This window comes from Scyliorhinus torazame, chromosome 9, assembly GCF_047496885.1.
Source record: "Scyliorhinus torazame isolate Kashiwa2021f chromosome 9, sScyTor2.1, whole genome shotgun sequence".
In the NCBI taxonomy this organism is placed as follows: Eukaryota; Metazoa; Chordata; class Chondrichthyes; order Carcharhiniformes; family Scyliorhinidae; genus Scyliorhinus; species Scyliorhinus torazame.
In genome coordinates, this window is record NC_092715.1 from 260,588,458 (window position 1) to 260,608,838 (window position 20,381).

At 48.5% G+C, this 20,381-nt stretch overlaps 1 protein-coding gene across 2 annotated transcripts in view; it reads left to right on the forward strand.

Moving 5' to 3' along the window:
* Positions 1-805: 805 nt before the first annotated feature.
* The window catches only part of lpar1 (lysophosphatidic acid receptor 1), a 115,395-nt gene continuing 95,819 nt past the window's right edge, over positions 806-20,381 (forward strand). The window contains exon 1 of one of the 2 annotated variants that reach the window (XM_072517327.1): positions 806-1,229. The gene's annotated coding sequence lies outside the window, so the exon portion shown is untranslated. Of the gene's footprint in view, positions 1,230-3,788; positions 3,813-20,381 lie in introns of those variants that run through there. The other variant, XM_072517329.1, reaches the window with a different exon arrangement.

Genomic DNA, 20,381 nt, shown 5'->3' on the forward strand with positions numbered 1-20,381 from the left:
GAGAGGGACACAGTGAGGGTGGCACAGTAGAGAGAGAGGGACACAGTGAGAGAGAGGGACACAGTGAGGGTGGCACAGTAGAGAGAGAGGGACACAGTGAGAGAGAGGGTCGCAGCGAGAGAGAGGGTCGCAGCGAGAGAGGGACGCAGTGAGAGAGAGGGACACAGTGAGAGGGGCACATTAGAGAGAGAGGGACACAGTGAGAGAGGGACACGTGAGAGAGGGACACAATGAGAGAGAGAGGGACACAGCGAGAGAGAGAGAGGCACGGTGTGGGCACAGTGAGAGAGAGGGACAGTTAGAGGGACACAGTGAGAGAGGGGCACAGTGAGAGAGACACAGCGAGAGAGAGGCACGGTGTGGGCACAGTGAGAGAGAGGGGCAGTTAAAGGGACACAGTGAGAGAGAGGGGCAGTTAGAGGGACACAGTGAGAGAGGGACACAGCGAGAAAGAGAGAGGCACGGTGTGGGCACAGTGAGAGAGAGGGGCGGTTAGAGGGACACAGTGAGAGAGAGGGGCAGTTAGAGGGACACAGAGAGAGAGGGACACAGCGAGAGAGAGAGGCACGGTGTGGGCACAGTGAGAGAGAGGGACACAGTGAGAAAGAGGGACAGAGAGAGAGAGAAGGACACAGCGAGAGAGAGGGGCAGTTAGAGGGACACAGAGAGAGAGGGACACAGCGAGAGAGAGAGGCACGGTGTGGGCACAGTGAGAGAGAGGGGCAGTTAGAGGGACACAGTGAGAGAGAGCCCAGTAAAGTGAGCGCAGTGTGGGCGGAGAGAGCTCAGTGTGGGCGGAGAGAGCAGCAAATCAGCCGAGTGAAGCAGAGAGAGAGAGAGAGAGAGGGAAAACGGAGCGGACCCATTGACTATAACGGAACATTCACAGAAACTGCTCCCGTGCAGCTAGAGAGAATTAGCAGAACCACCCCCCCCATTCGTTCAACAGGACTGTGTGGGAGAGAGAGAGAGAGAGGAGTGAGAGAGGGAAGGGGGAGTGAGAGAGGGAAGCGGGAGTGAGAGAGAGAGAGGGGGTAATAAACCAGCAATAACCATTCAGGACAGAATTCCCCCTGTGTGAGTGTGTGAAGATGATCTTGCTCCTGTCTGGGTTACACTGAGGTTTCAGGGCTGTTTGCTGCATTGAAAGGATTATATTTAATTGTCAAGTGTCCCAATCAGAGGGAAGTTTTCCTGCTGCTCCCGCGGAGACTCCAGACTGAATCCAGGTATGTGAGTTTCACCTTCAATATCTGCCCCTTTCCACATTCACTGTGGAGATTTGAATTGTTGGTCTTGCTGTGCAACTGGTTCCATTGAAGCGTGTAATGATTGTTAGTATCACAGGATCACTGGCAGTCTGGGGTATTTGCTTTAACTTTTCAACGGGGCTGTGACTGGGGAAAGTTATTGATTTGATTTGAAGTGAGGATTTGGAGCGATTTGGAGCTGGGGGTTAATACAGGGGAGAGGGGGAAGGGGGGCTGGGTGCTGAGGTTAACATGCCTCTGAGTAACCCGCACTGTGGAGGACCCGCTGCACTCAGCCTCTCCACAAACTTGCAGAATGAGCCCCGCCGAGGGGAAATGCCCCGGAGACTGGTGTCTGAGTTGGGCTGAACGAGTGAAGTGGAACTGGGCCAAATTAGACTTGGAGAGAACAGAAGGAGGGAGAGGGATAAGGCTGGTGAATACAGGCTTAAACACCCTCCCCTGGTTCAGCACTGAGTGGGAAATAGGCACAGCACGAGGCCATTCGACCCTTCCAGCTTCTACTATTTAATTGGATCATGGCTGATTTGTATCTTTATTCCATTACTTTTGCTTCGATATTCTTGAATACTTTAATGTTCAACTTGGGCAGCAAGGTAGCACAAGTGGATAGCACTGTGGCTTCACAGCGCCAGGGTCCCAGGTTCTATTCCCCGCTGGGTCACTGTCTGTGCGGAGTCTGCACGTTCTCCCCGTGTCTGCGTGGGTTTCCTCCGGGTGCTCTGGTTTCCTCCCACAGTCCAACGACGTGCAGGTTCGGTGGATTGGCCATGATAAATTGCCCTTAGTGTCCAAAAAGGTTAGGAGGGGTTATTGGGTTACGGGGATAGGGTGGAAGTGAGGGCTTAAGTGGGTTGGTGCAGACTCGATGGGCCGAATGGCCTCCTTCTGCACTGTAGGTTCTATGTTCTATTGGAACAGATAAGCAGGCCATTCGGCCCGACTGCTCTGTGCTGTTTGTGCGATCAGGAGTCTCCTCCCGATAAACGCCATCTAACCGCGACACGGAATCATAGATTGGTTAGGTAGCACAGGAGGAGGCCCTTTGACCCAGCGTGTGTGTGCTAGTCCCCGAAGGAGCGGTTCGTCCAGTGCCCTCCCCCCACCACCTTCACCCTGTAGCCATGCACATCCATCCCCTTTAGATACATATCCAGTTCCCTTTTGAAAGCCTCGCGTGCACCTGCCTCCACCACACTCTCGGACAGTGCAGTGGAGACCCTGACCGCTCGCTGTGTGAAAAGGTTTCTCCTCTTGTCTCCATTGCTTCTTCAGCCAAGTATCTGAAATCTGTGTTCTCGATCTTGTTCCTGATCCCCTCGTGAATCTGATCCCCACAAACCACCTCCTCTCAACCTTCTCTTCTCCAAGGAAAAAGGATCCCAACTTCTCCAATCCATCTATGTTAATGAAGTTCCTCATTCCTGGAATCATGAATCCTTTCTGCACCCTCTCTATTGTTTTCACATCCTTCCGAAAGTGTGGTGCACAGAACTGAACACAATACTCCAGTTTAGGCCGTACCAATGTTTTCTGCAGGTTAACTGAACTTCCTTGCTTTTGTACTCTCTCCCCCTATTGGTACAACCCAGAATGACTGTATGATTCATTAACCATTCTCTCAACATTCAATGATTAAAATGCCAGTATGTCCAGGAACTTCTGCTCCAACACACCTTCTGGAATGACATCCTTTATACTGTCTTTCCATGTCCCACATAGAGTTCGACAAGAACACAGCCTAGAGTCGTGAACAGAGCCCAGTCCATCACGTGATACCGCCTCCCATCTATTGACTCTGTCTATACCTCCTGCTGCCTGGGGAAAGTGGGCAGCATAATCAAAGACCCCTCCCACCCGGGTTATTCTCTCTTCCAACTTCTTCTATCGGGCAGGAGATACAAAAGTCTGAGAACATGCACTAACAGATTCAAAAACAGCTTCTTCCTGCTGTTACCAGATTCCTAACTGACCCTCTTATGGACTGAACTGATCTTTACGCGTTGGATTGGATTTGTTTATTGTCACGTGTACCGAGGTACAGTGAAAAATATTTTCCTGTGAGCAGCTCAACAGATCATTAAGTACATGGGAAGAAAAGGGAATCAAAGAAAATACGTAATAGGGCAACACAACATATACAATGTAACTACATGAGCACTGGCACCGGATGAAGCATACAGGGTGTAGTGTTAATGAGGTCAGTCCATAAGAGGGTCATTTAGGAGTCTGGTAACAGCGGGGAAGAAGCTGTTTTTGAGTCTGTTCGTGCGTGTTCTCAGACTTCTGTATCTCCTGCCCGATGGAAGAAGTTGGAAGAGTGAGTAAGCCAGGTGGGAGGGATCTTTGATTATGCTGCCCGCTTTCCCCAGGCAGCGGGAAGTGTAGACAGAGTCAATGGATGGGAGGCAGGTTTGTGTGATGGACTGGGCGGTGTTCACGACTCTCTGAAGTTTCTTGCGGTCCTGGGCCGAGCAGTTGCCATACCAGGCTGTGATGCAGCCAGATAGGATGCTTTCTGTGGTGCATCTGTAAAAGTTGGTAAGGGTTAATGTGGACATGCCGAATTTCTTTAGTTTCCTGAGGAAGTATAGGCGCTATTGTGCTTTCTTGGTGGTAGCGTCAACGTGGGTGGACCAGGACAGATTTTTGGAGATGAGCACCCCTAGGAATTTGAAACTGATAACCATCTCCACCTCGGCCCCGTTGATGCTGACAGGGGTGTGTACAGTACTTTGCTTCCTGAAGTCAATGACCAGCTCTTTAGTTTTGCTGGCATTAAGGGAGAGATTGTTGTCGCTACATCACTCCACTAGGTTCTCTATCTCCCGCCTGTATTCTGACTCGTCGCTATTCCCTACGGAGCAGCACTACAGTGCGTATGCTTCACCCGTGCGTGTCTGTATATTTACATTGTGTATTTACCGTACGTCCTATGTTTTTCATGTATGGAATGATCTGCCTGGACTGTATACAGAACAATACTTTTCACTGTACCTCGGTACACGTGACAATAAATCAAAAGCTAATCTTCTTATCAAAATGAATCACTTCATACTTCCCTGCATTTAATTCCATCTGCCACTTTTCTACCCATCCCACCAACTACTCTTTGTCCATTTGAAGTTCCTACTTCTATCTCCTCTCAGTCCACAATTGTGTACAGCACGGTAGCATTGTGGATAGCACTGTGGCTTCACAGCGCCAGGGTCCCAGGTTTGATTCCCTGCTGGGTCACTGTCCGTGCGGAGTCTGCACGTTCTCCCCGTGTCTGCGTGGGTTTCCTCCGGGTGCTCCGGTTTCCTCCCACAGTCCACTGTCCACGTGCAGGTTAGGTGGATTGGCCATGATAAATTGTCCTTAGTGTCCAAAAAACAGGTTAGGAGGGGTTATTGGGTTACGGGGACAGGGTGGAAGTGAGGGCTTAAGTGGGTCGGTGCAGACTCGATGGGCCGAATGGCCTCCTTCTGCACTGTATGTTCTATGTAATACTTCCAAGTTTTGTATTTTTGGCAAATTTTGAAATTGTGCCTGTACACCAAGACCCTCGATGATGAACATATCAGCGACAGAAATCTAGCAAACTCAGTTTTGATATTTGCTACTGGTTTCTAACCTTAACAGTTGTTTTGAGAGACGGGTCCAGATTTCCACTACACCATTTTGTGTGAAGAAGTTCTTCTTGATTTTTTTCACCAGAGGGAACTGGTGGGTGATGCATCAGAGCCACTACCTAGAAAGTTCATCTGTTAAGGACACGAGGGTTTCATCGAGCCCACCCCCTGGCCCCTTTTGAATGATTAAGTAGATGACTCCGAGGTGTTAGTCATCACTTGCCAGGGTGCACACTTCAAGGCCCAATCTCATCAGGTTTAATTCACCAGTGTTGACGCTTGCCCTACAGAAAGATAATGACATCCTTGTGCATTTACGGAGTGTTGAATTAATGTGCGGAACCACAGGCCTTATATCGGTTTCTCCACAGTTGGTGCATTCTTTCGTTTTGTGAAAGGGGCGATTCAGTCCTTGACTTCGGTGGGATGTCGACGAAATCGGGTTTGCACAGTCTTGCACTGCACTTGTTTTTGATTGTAAAACCGGGGAGTTTGCTCACTGCCTTTTGCATCGGATGACAATGCTGCAGCTCTGGGCTATTGTGGTGTCTATCCATTACGTTTATCCCCTCCCACTCTCTTACCTTGCTTCAAAAATGTCCCAAGTGCTTTACCCTGGTCTAAATATTCTGAGCAACACCCTTGTGGAGTTTTGCAGGTCGTTTTTGCGAAGTTGAAAATGGGGGCTGGGGAATGGGAAAAAAATAAGGCCCATGAATATTAATTTCCCAGATGTTCTTAAAGCAAGACCGTCCTTTAAATTATCTGGCAAATTTCTTCTTCGAAACCTAGAAGATAGGAGTATGTACAGGTCATTTAGCTCTTCGAGCCTCCTCCACAATTCTATATGATTATGGCTGATCCTCTATCATAATGCCATATTCCTGTGGTCTCCCCATACCCCTTGATGTCTTGGGGGTCTAGAAACCTATTTTTTTTTCTGATCAAAATCAAGCCACCAAGAAAAATAATTCGCCGTTTAGTTACATCCTGTTTTGAAGTTAATAACTGGTTTATTCTTTTAGGTGCATGAGCGAGGCGTTGACGGTCAATCCAAGATTACAATGACCACCACGCTCCTAAGTATATCCATTTGGAGATGATTTAACAGCAATCATTTTCTCTCGTTACAAAGCAGTCCTGGTTTTCTCTAAACTTAAAAACTGAATTCATAGATTCTGAGCATGTTACGGGGCAGGAGGAGACCACTTTGGCCCAGGGAGCTGGTGCTAACTCTCCGAAAGTGCTATCTAAATAGCCGACTCCTCTTTTCCCCCACAGCCGTGCATTTTTTTTTTGCGTCCCTTTTTGAAAACTATTTATCCAGTTCCCCTTTGGAAAGTTACCACCCAATCTGCTTCCGCCAGCATTTCACGCACTCCAAGAACTCGGTGAGATGTTTAAACTTGTGACCATCGAGTTTGAGGATGCTGTTTTATTAATTGCAAGATTTTGATCTGTACGTTGCTAATTTCTGGATCGAATCGCCTGGTTACGTGGGACTTGTGAATATAGGTGTTTGACATAAGCTTGACATGAGTTGAATTTAATATTAATAGGAAATGGTGAAAGGCAACAATCTGATAATGTAACAGAATCGGATAGGTGCAGGGCTAAATCGCTGGCTTTGAAAGCAGACCAAGGCAGGCCCGCAGCACGGTTCAATTCCCGTACCAGCCTCCCCGAACAGGCGCCGGAATGTGGTGACTAGGGGCTTTTCACAGTAATTTCATTGAAGCCTACTTGTGACAATAAGCGATTTTCATTTCATATGGTTTCTGTTCGTGTACAAAAGCTTGGAATGTTTTTTTTTCTGTTAATCCATTTCCCATAGATTGACAGTGAGTCGGTTTGTGATTTGAGTTTTGATCTCAGCTGGAACACTGGTCGATGGTGACCATATGTAAGACATTTCCCTCCCTCCCTCCTCTCCCTTTCTTTATTGGCATCCATCATATTTAACCCCTTCTCTCTTTTCAAATACAGGATAGAAGCACAGAAAATAGGAGTGCAGAAGGAGGCCCTTCGAGCCTGCTCCGCCATTCATTATGATCGTTGCTGATCATCCATAAGACATGGGAGCAGAATTAGGCCACTCGGCCCATCGCGTCTGCTCCGCCATTTAATCATGGCTGATATTTTTCCCATCCCCATTCTCCTGCTTTCTCCCCATAACCCTTGATCCCCTTATTGATCAAGAACCCATCTATCTCTGTCTGAAAGACATTCAGTAGCCAATCCCGCCTTCCCCTAAATCCTTTGATCCCTTTTTTCCCCCAAGTGCTATATCTAACTGCATCTTGAGACCGTACAGGATAGAAACAGGAGGAGGATATTTAAGTCAATGGCTTGCATGTTGCGCAAAAAAAAGCTAAATTGTATGACAAAAGATTTTGTAGAAATTCCAATAAAAATATGCAGTTGTGGACAGAATCTGAACCATTCCTTGAGGAATGAAGTATTGGCGATTTATACCCTAGACTTAAACCTTCCTTGGAGGGGAGATGCATTGAGTAGTGCTGCCCTATTGATAAAGACTGTTTTGCAATGTATTCATATATAGGCAGACTAATCTGGGAAAGGCAGCAAAGTGACTAGTTAAAGCCGGCTGCTGGTGCATATTATACCTGCTTTTAATCAGCTATCTGGTCGGAGGAATCCAAATTTGTTTTTCACCTTATCATCGTGATGACCTTCTAGTTCTAGTGAAGCCAGTACAATATTTAGTGATGCTGTTGGTAGGGGCAAGTCCCGTAAATGACGGACAATTCTGTTTTTCCTGCTTGTTTTGTAAATGTGAAGGAAAATAAGGCACGAAGAAGTTGGGATTTCTCTTTGACAACTCGAGGACACTTTCCCAGTTTAACCTCTACTACTCTCTTTCCCGCGTCTGGAAGCACATGCTTACACCTGTTTCCAGAGTTAGATTTTCCTGGAACAGGTTACCAACCTGTGCCGCCAGAAACTGTCGCTTGAGGGGCGCCACTTGTATTGGAAGGATTTACAGGTTGGTACTCAATCCATTGGGTCACGTTATGAACGCACCTTTCTTTGGCCATCAAGTCCTGGGGTGGGTCCCGAAACCGGAGCATCTGGCTCAGAGAGAGGGGGCTCCCCACTGCACCACAAGACCATCTCCTCGGTTTAGCAACTCTTCCACATGGTATCATGTCTGACAGTGCGGCACCCCTTTGGTACTGCCCTGAAGATCCAGCCTGGATCATGTGCTCAAATATCTGGGGTGGGGTTTGAACCTGAAACCTGTTTTCTGGCAGCAGAGAAGGCTCACCATTGGTTGCCAGTGGGGTCTTTGCGTCCCGCTGATGTTTACAGTGTTTTGTGTGACTTGTGCATCCCGCCATGGGAGAGGAGGGAGAGTTACCTTCAGTCCCACTCCTCCGCCCTATCCCAATAACCCTTTAACCTAACCTACACATCTTTGGACACTATAGGGCAATTGTATAATGGCCAATCCACCTAACCTGCACACGTTTGGACTGTGGGGGGGAAACCGGAGCACCCGGAGGAAACCCACGCAGACACTGGGAGAACGTGTAAACTCCACACAGTCACAGACAATTGAACCCGGGTCCCTGGCGCTGTGAGGCAGCAGTGCTAACCATTGCTCCACCATGCTACCCATAGTTGTGAGATTTCCCTCATGGGCTCCAGAGACTTGAGGAGCAGGTCCTTAAATAGCTGTTCAGGGGACTCGGAGACAGGTGATAAATGTCTCCCCTGTCAGTGACACACTGACAAATGATAATGTAATTGTTAAACTTGGGCGTGTTGGCTAAAAGAATGCAGAAAGTTAGCATGCAGGTGCAGCAGGCAATTGGGAAAGAAAATGGCACATTGGCCTTCATTACAGGGGGTCTGGAGTACAGGAATAAATAAGTCTTTCTACAATTGTACAGGGTTTTGGTGAGATCACATCTGGAGTAGTGTGTGCAATTTTGGTTTCCAAATTTAAGAGAGGATATATTTGTAATGCAGACAGTTCAGCGAAGGTTCACTAGACTAGTCCCGGAAATGAGGGGGTGTCGGTCCTGGAAATGAGGGGGTTGTCCAGGGGTTGTCCTACGATGGGAAGCTGAGTAAGTCAGGCTTATATTCTCTGGAGTTCAGAAGAATGAGAGGAGATCTCAATGAAACATACAAAATCCCGATGGGGCTTGATGGGGTGGACACAGAAAGATTGTTTCCGCTGATAGGGGGATTCAATAACACGGGGGACACGGTCTTGGGATAAGGGGGCCGATCAAGGGATAAGGGCAGCACGTCGGCACAGTGGTTAGCACAGTTGCTTCACAGCTCCAGGGTCCCAGGTTCGATTCCCGGCTTGGGGCACTGTCTGTGCGGAGTCTGTAGGTTTTCCCCCTGCCTGTGTGGGTTTCTTCCGGGCACTCCGGTTTCCTCCCACAGTCCAAAGATGTGCAGGTTAGGTGAATTGGCCATGATAAATTGCCCTTCGTGTTCAAAAAAAAAAAGGTTAGGTGGGGTTAATGGGTTATGGGGTGGAGGCATGGGCTTAAGTAGGGTGCTCTTTCCAAGAGCCGGTGCAGACTCGATGGGCCGAATGGCCTCCTTCTGCATTGTAAATTCTATCATGTAGGTCTGAGATGGGGAGAGCAGGTGGGAAAATGGAATTGCAGCCCATGATCAGCCATGATGTTGTTGGGTGGCAGAGCGGGCTCGATGGGGTGCCCACCTGCTCCTGGGGTGGGATTGTCTGCTCCCCCCACCCCCAACCTCCCCCCCCCCCCCAGCTGAGTGTTTCTCAGCAGCGGGATGCGACGCACCATTCGCTCCTGGCAGGACTTTCCGCTCCCGCCGTTGTCAATGGGAATTTCCATCGAAGCCACCACGTGTGTCGCTGGGAAACAGGGCCGGGGGGGGCGGGGGGGCACAAGCCAGCGAACGGCCATAGAATCACGGCACTTATGTCCTAAAATCTCAGATTTTGGTTCCCCAACCTGGAATGAGCGATGAAACCTTTGGCGTCATATTGGCGAGGCTTTATTCGATAACTTGTGTCTCCAGAACCTGGGGAGTGTGGTTCAGCGAGCTGGCCTGTATTTTGGGGCTGTGCGGCAGATAGAGTTCTGATGTAAATGTATATTAAACGGCAGTTCAGTGTGCAGCGGAAATGATAGCTTTCTAAAAATCAATGGCACACTTTAATTTTCTCATTTCTGGCTTAGCCAGCTGTAATTTGTGCCTCGATAATCAGTACTCTGTAATGGAGCTGCATGAAGTGCATCATTGTAGCGAGCTGAAATTGCTGCAGCATAATTGGCCTTGAGTATTTCTGTTTTACTTTAATGTTAACTGATAACAGCCCCGTGAATAATTACGTTATTTTCTAGAAACAGATTTGCATAAGAATGGGTGCCGGTTATTATTCAATTGCGGGTGGCAGTGGTTAGCACTACTGCCTCACAGCGCCAGGGACCCGGGTTCAATTCCAGCCTCGGGTGACTGTGTCTTTGCGGAGTTTGCGTCTGCGTGGGTTTCCTCTGGGTGCTCCAGTTTCCACCCACAGTCCAAAGGTGTGGCGGTTTGGGTGGCTTGGCCGTGCTGAATTGGCCCTTCGTGTCCAAAGATATGCAGATTAGGTGGGGATCGGGTGGGGGAGTGGGCCTTGGTAGGGTGCTCTTTCAGAGGGCCGGTATGACTCGATGGGCCGAATGGCATCCTTCTGCACTGTAGGGATTCCGGTTAGGATTGTAGAATTATCTTAATTGTTCGTTTTTAAATTTAGAGTACCCAATTTTTCTTTTCCCCCAAATTAAGGGGCAATTTAGCGTGGCCAGTCCACCTAGCCTGCACATCTTTGGGTTGTGGGGGCGTGACCCACGCTGACGGGGAGAACGTGCAAACTGCAGACGGCTGGGATTTGAACCCGGGTCCTCAGCGCCGTAGGCAGCAATGCTAGCCACTGTGCCACGTACCACCCCCAAATTATCTTAATTTTAGCAAACTGGGCTAGTCGTCTTTTTCCTCTTCCCAACTTTTCTGTCCCAGCTTCTCTTCCCGTTGCCCTTTTCTTTATGATTTAATGGGACGTGGACATTGTTTGGATTTGTTGCCCATCATTATTTTCCCTTCCTGGGCCATTTCAGAGCGGCAGTTAAAAGTCAACCACACTGCTGAGGGTCACATGTAGGCCAGATCAGGTAAGCACAGCAGATCTCCTTCCCTAAAGGGACATTAGTTAACCAGGTGGGTTGACAATCATGGATGGTTTCACAGTCACTATTACTGACTAACTTTGGGCAGCATGGTGGCGCAGTGGTTAGCACTGCTGCCTCAAGGCACCGAGGTCCCAGGTTCGATCCCGGCCCGGGTCACTGTCCGTGTGGAGTTTGCGCATTCTCCTCGTGTCTGTGTGGGTCTGACCCCCACAACCCACCCCCCCCATGTGCCGGGTAGGCGGGTTGTGCACTTCTATGGGCAACACGGTAGCATAGTGGTTAACACAATTGCTTCACAGCTCCAGGGTCCCGGGTTCGATTCCCGGCTTGGGTCACTGTCTGTGCGGAGTCTGCACATCCTCCCCGTGTGTGCGTGGGTTTCCTCCGGGTGCTCCGGTTTCCTCCCACAGTCCAAAGATGTGCAGGTTAGGTGGATTGGCCATGCTAAATTGCCCTTAGTGTCCAAAAATTGCCCTTAGTGTTGGGTGGGGTTGCTGGGTTGGGGGGATAGGGTGGAGGTGTGGGCTTGGGTGGGGTGCTCTTTCCGGGAGCCAGTGCAGACTCGATGGGCCGAATGGCCACCTTCTGCACTGTAAATTCTGCGATTCTAAAAGGCCCCTTAATTGCAAAATAAAATTGGTTGCTCTAAATTTATTTTCAAAGAAATTACTGACTAACTTTTTATCTTCCAGATTTTTTTTCTTGTTAACTGAATTCAAATTAACCACGGGAGTTCGAACCTTTCTCCCCAGAGCATTAGCTAATTCAGTGACATTACCACTGCACCACAACCTCCCCTTTCATGGTGCCTGCTCCCTGGTAGGTGCCGAACCATGGGGAGGCAAGTTGGAGCAGGTCACCTGCCCATGTGGCCAGGCTTTGAGCCTGAGTAGATCAGTGTGAAAAGGCTAGTCAACTCCGAGAGATGCTGTGAAAAGCCATCTGTTGCCCACACTGAATCATTGCCTGCCTTTGCTGATTTGACCTCTCTTCATGTTACATGAAGGGGTGGGATCTGTTAAACGTGCTTTTAAAAACAGGACACTTGGAGATTTTAGTTTTGGTGCTCAATAAACACTGGTGTCAGGACAGGGTGGTAATGGGCGCTGTAAATCTGGCTAATTTCCGAGAAAAATCACCTTTAACCAAGTGGCGTTCAAAATTGAGTTTTGTATCCTACATAGTTATCATACCACTTTTGTTAGATTTACCATCAGATCCTCACTTAAATCATAATTCCTTTTAAATTTAGACCTGAATTTGAACAAACACATACATACTGTGAAGTCTTAAGGCTTTTCACTGCCCTTCTGACGGGATAATGGTTAAGTTATATATGGTGAAATGGTGTAACATTACTTTTGAGTAAGTAATGCCTAGATGTGTATGACCCCGTGTTAGTTTTGCTAACTATGTGCTTATTAATCAAAAGTGATCAGTGTCGTTACTTTATCAAGGGGTGGAAGTTCCTGGAATCCATAGAAGGAGGCCATTCGGCCCATTGAGTCTGCACCAACCCTCCGAAAGTGCACCCTACCTAGGCTCGCTCCGCCACACTGTCCCCGTAACACCGCGCATTGATCATGGCCAATTCACCTAACCTGTATACCGTTGAACTGTGGGAGGAAACCCTCGCAGACGCAGGAAGAACATGCAAACGCCACACAGACGGTCACCCGAGGCCGGAATCGAACCCGGGTCCCAGGCGCGGTGAGGCAGCAGTGCTAGCCCCTGTGGCACTGTGCCGTCCTCCGCGTTAATTGGTTGACAATTTGATTTCATAGAACCGGACTCCAAGTGTGACAGAAACTGAAGATGGAAGCAGTGGGTGAGTGTAATAAAAGTGACCTGGGGCGGCTCAGTGGTTAGCACTACTGCCTCACGGCCCCGAGGACCCGGGTTCGATCCCGGCTCCGGGTTCACTGTCCGTGTGGAGTTTGCACATTCTGCCCGTGTCTGCGCGAGTCTCACCCCCACAACCCAAAGATGTGCAGGGTAGGCTGCGCTAAATTGCCCCTTAATTGGGGGAAAAAATAAATTGTGTGCTCTAAATTTACAAAAAACAAAAGTGACCTGTTAGCAATAGATTTGTTTTACTTTGCTGGAGGCTTCAGAACTGCATCCAAATGCATCTTAGTGGGCCAGACAGGATAGTCAAATGGCGCAGTTTATTCACTATTAAGGCAGAGAAACTGCAGTAAGTGGAACACAAACAAAGTGTGCTTCTGATTAAGGTGTAGCATCAGATAACCATGTTTGTCTTAAGCCGGGTCCAGGTATCAGTGCAGGGAAGGGGGGGGGGGGCATCTAGACAGTACCCATTGTCTAGCCTTTAATCTCCTGAAGTAATTACTTGTGCTGTTCCAGTTGAAAAAGCTGGAATGCTTGAGTCATTGTGTCTACTTAAACTGCCGTTTTGTGTAGGTTTAGTTCTGTTGATATTAATTTGGATTTCATCCTAATCAAGCTTCTCGTAATGGGAAAACCACATGGCGCGGCTAACAGCAAATGCTTTGTGCGAAAGGCTTTGCTTTTCCTGCACGCCTGTTTGGGGTACAGTAAAATCACATCCGGTCTCTCTGCTCAAAGGGAAAACCAGGAGCAGATGTTCGCCAGGCAGCCTGTAAGGGCCATTCAGGTAAAATGCACACAAGGCAGCGCGAGGCTGGGAAGGCACAATTAACAGTGCCACGGAACATTCAAGGTGGATCTTAATGAAGCACAGTTGTAAACGCCCGAGTTGCCAGGACAATGGGCTTTTGATGAGCATTGGAAAACGGTGAGACAAACCATATCAATCTTTGGAGTGACCTTTATGGCCCTCATTAATTGTTGAGTCAACAAAGTTAATGGTCATGTCTCCCTTGTTTACAGTGGGATTGGATTCGGTTGGGAACAACTGCTAGCATTTAGCAGGGCACTGTGTTCCAATTCGGCAGCTACACGTTGGGTGGGATTCTTCCGCCCCGCCCGCTGCAAGATCGCCGCGGGCGAGACGCGGACAGTGGGGAAGGCCATTGACCTCGGGCGGGATTCTACTGTCGCCGGGCGGACACGGCCGGAGAATCCCGCCGGTTATTTCATTCATTATTGAGGCACACATGATGGTTCTCTGTGAGCCTCAGTTTTGGCCTTTTACAACAGCACAATAAATAAACGTTGGCACTTGTACACCCGGTCAGATGTTTGTAGTTATTGCCGTGAAGTGCTCTTATCCGTCCGTGCCTTTGCTACCATTGGACTCAGCTGTTCCAACGCAAAAGCAAAATACTCCGGATGCTGGAAACCTGAAATAAAAACAGAAAGTGCTGGAAAAAACTCAGCAGGTCTGGCAGCGTCTGTGGAGAGAAAACAGAGTTAACGGACTCGATTTAACTAAATTGGAGCAAGGTCCCATAGCGAGCGCGGTTAGCCGGGTGTTTCCCGGCACTCGCAGCGCCAAGAAACATATGGCTATTTAACACAGCTGGCATGATATAAGGGGCCTCTGCAGGGAATGCACAGCTGAGGCTGCACATAGTCCCGTTTTTGTACACTGGGGAGCTCTGCTCGCCCGAACTCCCCATTGTAGTGAGAGAGCGGGACACCATTTTTAAATGGTGCCCCAATCTCTGAGGCCCACCCCCAATCCCCCCAGCCCAAATGCACTATTGGAGGGTCCCCGGCCCCCCCACACCTTTCCCAACACCCACGCAGGACACCCCTAGCCCAATCGCACATGTGAAAAAAATGCCAGCTTGGCACATTGGTCGTGCCAACCTGGGAGTGCCCATGACAGCTGGCACTACCACCTGGGCACCTTGGCAGTGCCAGGCTGGCACCTAGGTGGCACTGCCATGGTACCCAAGTGGTACCAGCAGTGCCACGACACGACCCTGCCCGCCAAAGGGCATGCAGCTGGAGGCCTCCACTCCCCTGGGAGACCTCCACAAGTGCCGTTCCATCTGGTCCCCATTCCGTGGAGACAAGTGCTGACCAGCGCTCAACCAAGGTCACTGAGGCGAAGAGGATGAATCCCAAAGCTTCATGTACCTCGGGAATCTGCACATTAGAGTGAGACTAGCTGTTTTGCTCTAATTTGCAGATTTGCCAAAAGGTGACCCCGCCGCGCCCACATTGGGCGGGATCCACACCGCCAACGTCTCGCAAGATCTCGTTGAATCTCACGAGGCGTTGCGAGTCGAGTAGATCCCGGGAGCGGGGTCTCCTGGCTTTTATCGGCCATGCTGTGTCGTGGCGAACCGCATTCCGGGTGCAGCGTAGCCGTTGGACGTGCCCAACGTTTCAAGTTCGTATAACTTGCTCGGAGCTACAGAGCTTCTTCAGATGTTCTTCTGGCTGGCCTTCTGTCTTTCATAGAATGATAGAATCACTGCAGTGCAGAAGGAGGCTATTCGGCCCATCGAGTCTGCACCTTTCACCCTCCGCAGACTTGAAATCCTCCAAAGCTTTTCTGCCTGTATCCTAACTCGCACCAAGTCCCGTTCAGCCATTAGTAGACGCGGAGCGGATGCTTCCTCCTGTGGGGTCACCTGGAATGAGGGATCACAGTTTTAGAATAAGGAGTAGCATATTTAAAACCGAGATAAGGTGAAATTTCTTCTCTTGAAGGGTCGTGAATGTGTGGAATTGACTACCCCCGAGTGTGGTGGATGTTGGGCCATTTGAGTAAATTTGAGGAGAAGATAGACCGATTTTTAATTAGCAATGGGTTGAAGGGTTCTGGAGAATGGGCGGGAGAGTGGAGTTGGGGTCGAGATGAAATCAGCCGTGACCATATTGAATAGTGGTGTGGGCTCGAGGGACTGAATTGCCTAATCCTGCTCCTAGTTCCTATGTTATTATTTTACCTCTGTGCTCGCTGACTGATATTGGGTTTAAAAATTGTATTCTTGTTTGGCAAGTCTTTCCAAAGTCTTGTCCCTTCCTCATGCTTTACCCATCTCCAACCCCCCCAACATCTCTGCACTTTTCCAATTCTGGGCCTCCTCTGCATTCCCAGTTTTCACCCCTCCATCATTGATGGCGCTGCTGCCCAGAGTCCAGTCTCTAAACTCTGGTACTCCCTCCCTAAGCCTCTCGGCTTCTCTCCTCCCCCTCTGTTAAGATGCAACTTAATCCCGTCCTCTTTGACCAAGCTTTTGGCTATCTGGTCCAACATCTTTTTTGGTGTCACGTTTTTGATTGATGAAATTGCATCCTGTAAAATGCAAGGGGACATTTTCCACATTTAGGAACTTTTATAAATGACAATTGCTCTGAATGCAGTGATTCTAATGCGGTAGAATGCTGGTTACCTCTGCCACTAGACATGGTCAGGGTGATGTTTCTGCTCCTGTTTCTCAATAATATAGCTCACAATCTAATGGTCAGATTTCAACAAAACCTGGTGCACGGATAAGTCCTCGCCGAAAGCAGATTCTGGAGTTTTAAACAACCCGTTAATATTGGGATATAGGGCAAATTGGCTTTTAAAAAAAAGAATATTGTGGTAGTTTGATTTAGAATGTTGTTGATTGTTTTAGAATGTTGTGGATTTGTCACCGCTGTCAAGAAGTGAGCAGAGTTTTCAGAGCAGGATATTGGACGTGGATTGGCTACAAGCCACTTCGGCGAAATTACAGCTCTTTATAAAATGGTCTTCAGTTTTTTAGCTTTGTAGTTTATAGAGCATCGATCGACCTGGCAGGGCAACGGCTCCAGGAAGAACTTTGTAATTGCAAGTAAAGTTGAGTTAGCACAGTGAGTTATGCCAATTTACTGACGTTTTACTTAACGTGTCAGAATCGGTAATATTTCCCTATATCTTGGCTGGGCTGTCGGAGAAGAGAGTGAGAGGGGGCAGAATGGTGGGCAGGCTCTTCCCTAGCTGAACACACAAGCTGTTGAGCACGTCCATCACGTGAAACGGCTGTTACACAATTCCAAGTGGATGAATATAGACCTGAATTTTCAGACTGCTCGTCTTTGCTGTGAGAGAACGTTGTATGTTCTGGAGAGAGTTCAGACATGACGTGGAAAGTTACAAAAATTCACTCAGTGAATTGCTCACTCGCAGAGCTGGTGCACACACGATGGGCCGAATGGCCTCCATCTGCACTGTAACAATTCTGTGATGCTTTAGAGATGGCTCAGATTTATGAAATGGCACCAGGAGTGAGGGACATTTTTCTTTTGTTCGTGGGGCGTGGTGTCGCTGGCCGTGCCAGCAATTATTGCCCATCCCTAATTGCCCACGAGGGACATTTAAGAGTCAACCACACTGCTGTGGGTCTGGAGTCACATGTAGGCCAGACCAGGTAAGGATGGCAGATTTCCTTTGTTATGGGCCAGGGTGTAGAGAACCCCAAAGTGTACCATGGGGTTCCCCTGACCCACAACTTTTAATAGATTGTGGTATGGGGAGCACACGGCCCACTCTACAGGTGTGGTACAGCAGAAATGGAAAAGTATTTTTTAAAGCAAAACAATGTTTAATCTATGAACTCAAGTTAACCTTTTTAAAACATACAGTGAACATCTTAGCAACCATCAATTCAAATAGAACCCCCAAAGGATACAACACTAAGTAATCCTTTAAGCTTTCCCTTTAACATCCATACGACTTAAAAACAAAACCTTTAACAGAAGCACATCAGGTTAAAGTCACTACTGAAAACATTTATAATTCTGACTTCACCAAATGATCAAGAGATAGTCTTTTCATGGCAGAGAGATCAACAGTACACCTGCTGTGTCTGGCTTCAGCTCCAACACTGAAAACGAAACTGAAACACACCCTGCAGCATACAGCCTAAAACGAAAGTAAAAAGCAGACAGACAGGCCCAGCTCCACCCACTCTCTGACATCACTGCAGTAGTAAACACCCATTTCTTAAATGTGCTCTCACTACAGATATTTATAACCCATTTATAAACACCCATTTCTTAAAGGTACTCTCACATGACACCTTCCCTAAAGGGCATTAGTGAACCAGATGGGTTTTTATGACAATCGATTCATGGTCACCATTGGACTTTTAGTTCCAGATTTTTTTATTGAATTCAAATGTCACCATCTGCAGTGGCGGGATTTGAACCTGGGACCACATTGCTCTGGGTTCTGGTTTACCACTCTGGTGACAATACCACTCCACCGCCACCTCCCCACTTGCTATGGAGAAGCATGAGAGGAGATTTGATGGGGATGTTCAAAAATCATGACGGACCTGGGCAGAGTAGACAGAGAGAAACGGCCCATTTGTAGAATGGTTCGAGAAGCAGAGGACACAGATTTAGGACAACAGACCCAATGGTGCAATAAGGAACAGCTTCTTTATGCAGCAATGCTCTGCCTGGGAGTGTGGTGGAGGCAGATTCAGTCATGGCTTCCAAGGGGGAAATAGATAAACACATGAAGAGCGAGCTCCACAGGAAGGGAAGCCAAGTGGGACTGGCTGAGTTGTTCTTGCGGGGGTCAGCACAGACGTGATGGGCTGAATGGCCCCTTCTGCGTTCTAAGCATTTAGGCTCGATCATCACGATTTTCCTTTTGTTGTCCGTGAAAGAAGCCACGATCAACAGTGGCTGCTGAGTAATTACAGAATCGCAGAATTGTTAAGGGGCAGAAGGAGGCCATTCGGCCCATCGTGTCTTCACCGGCCCTCCAAACGAGCATCGTGACTCGGTGCCATTCTTCTGCCTCTTCCCCATACCCCTGAACATTGTTTCTATTCAAGTAATCATCCACTGTCGTCTTGGATGCCTCGATTGAACCTGCCCTCCACCACACTGTCAAACAGTGCATTCCAGACCAAACTACTCATCGCATTTGCTTCTTTAGCAACTCATTTTAAGTCTGAGCCCCTCTCGTTCTGGATCCTTTTATGAGCGAGAATAGTTTATCCCTACATGCTCTGTCCAGCCCCCAATGATTTTAGAACATAGAAGGTAGAACATACAGTGCAGAAGGAGGCCATTCGGTCCATCCAGTCTGCACCGACCCACTTAAGCCCTCACTTGCACCCTATCCTCATAACCCAATAACCCCTCCTAACCTTTTTGGACACGAAGGGCAATTTAGCACGGCCAATCCACCTCACCTGCACATCTTTGGACTGTGGGAGGAAACCGGAGCACCCGGAGGAAACCCACGCAGACACGGGGAGAACGTGCAGACTCCGCACAGACAGTGGCCCAGCGGGGAATCGAACCTGGGACCCTGGCGCTGTGAAGCCGCAGTGCTAATCCCTTGTGCTACCCTGCTGCCCCAACAGCTGGACATCTCCATCAAATCTCCTCTCAACCGCCTTCTCTTCAAGGGGGGGCGAGGTCCAGATCGCGACAGTCACGCGAGATTTCATTAAATCTCTCGAGGCGTTTTGGGGGTCGCGAATCTCGTGAGCGGACTCTCGTGAGATTCGACGGCCTCGTCGTCTTGTCAAGTCTGATGCAACAAGGCCATTAAATCACTCCCTTCATTCCCATTTCCAAAATAACAGCGGTGAGTGGCAAATAAAGTTGGACAATTATTTTAAAAAATCTTGGTCTAGACTTTTCCCCCCTTCATGGTGCTGGGTGGAATACCCTTCCGAAACATGGATAGACTCTGAGAAAAGCATGGCTAGTCTATCATTTGCTGCTGTAACAGTCATTGGCTGTACTGACGGTGGATAGCTGGAGAATTAAATGAAAATCGCTTATTGTCACAAGTAGCCTTCAAATGAAGTTACTGTGAAAAGCCCCTAGTCGCCCCATTTCTGCGCCTGTTCGGGGAGGCTGGTACGGGAATTGAACCGTGCTGCTGGCCTGCCTTGGTCTGCTTTCAAAGCTGGCGATTTAGTCCTGTGCTAAACCAGCCCCTCAATGTGTCAATTCACCCACTTGCGGACCATTTATATTTACCTCGGCCAACACATTGTTTTCCAGAAGCTTCCTGGTGTCCGGCTGGGCTTTTCCACACAATTTCTGCCCATGGTGTGACACAATTTTTAAACACCTGGGACAGGAAGATTCAACATTTATTCCAGCTTCCCTGTGAAATTATTGTGCAATTTTTAAATGTTCATTTTTGAGCTTGCTTTTTTTCCCCACACTGGTATTGGAATTTTATAAAATCCCCCAAAGCTACTGTAACACCCTTATTTACAAATGTTGCCATGTAGCTGGATGGGCAGAGTAGCAACCATCTCTATATCTGAGACGCCACACTCCCTGATCTATCTCCCCCCCACCCCCTCCCCATTCCCACACGTCCCCCCACTGATCTACTATCTAACAGCAGAATTCTCATAGAATTATCATAAAATTTACAGTGCAGA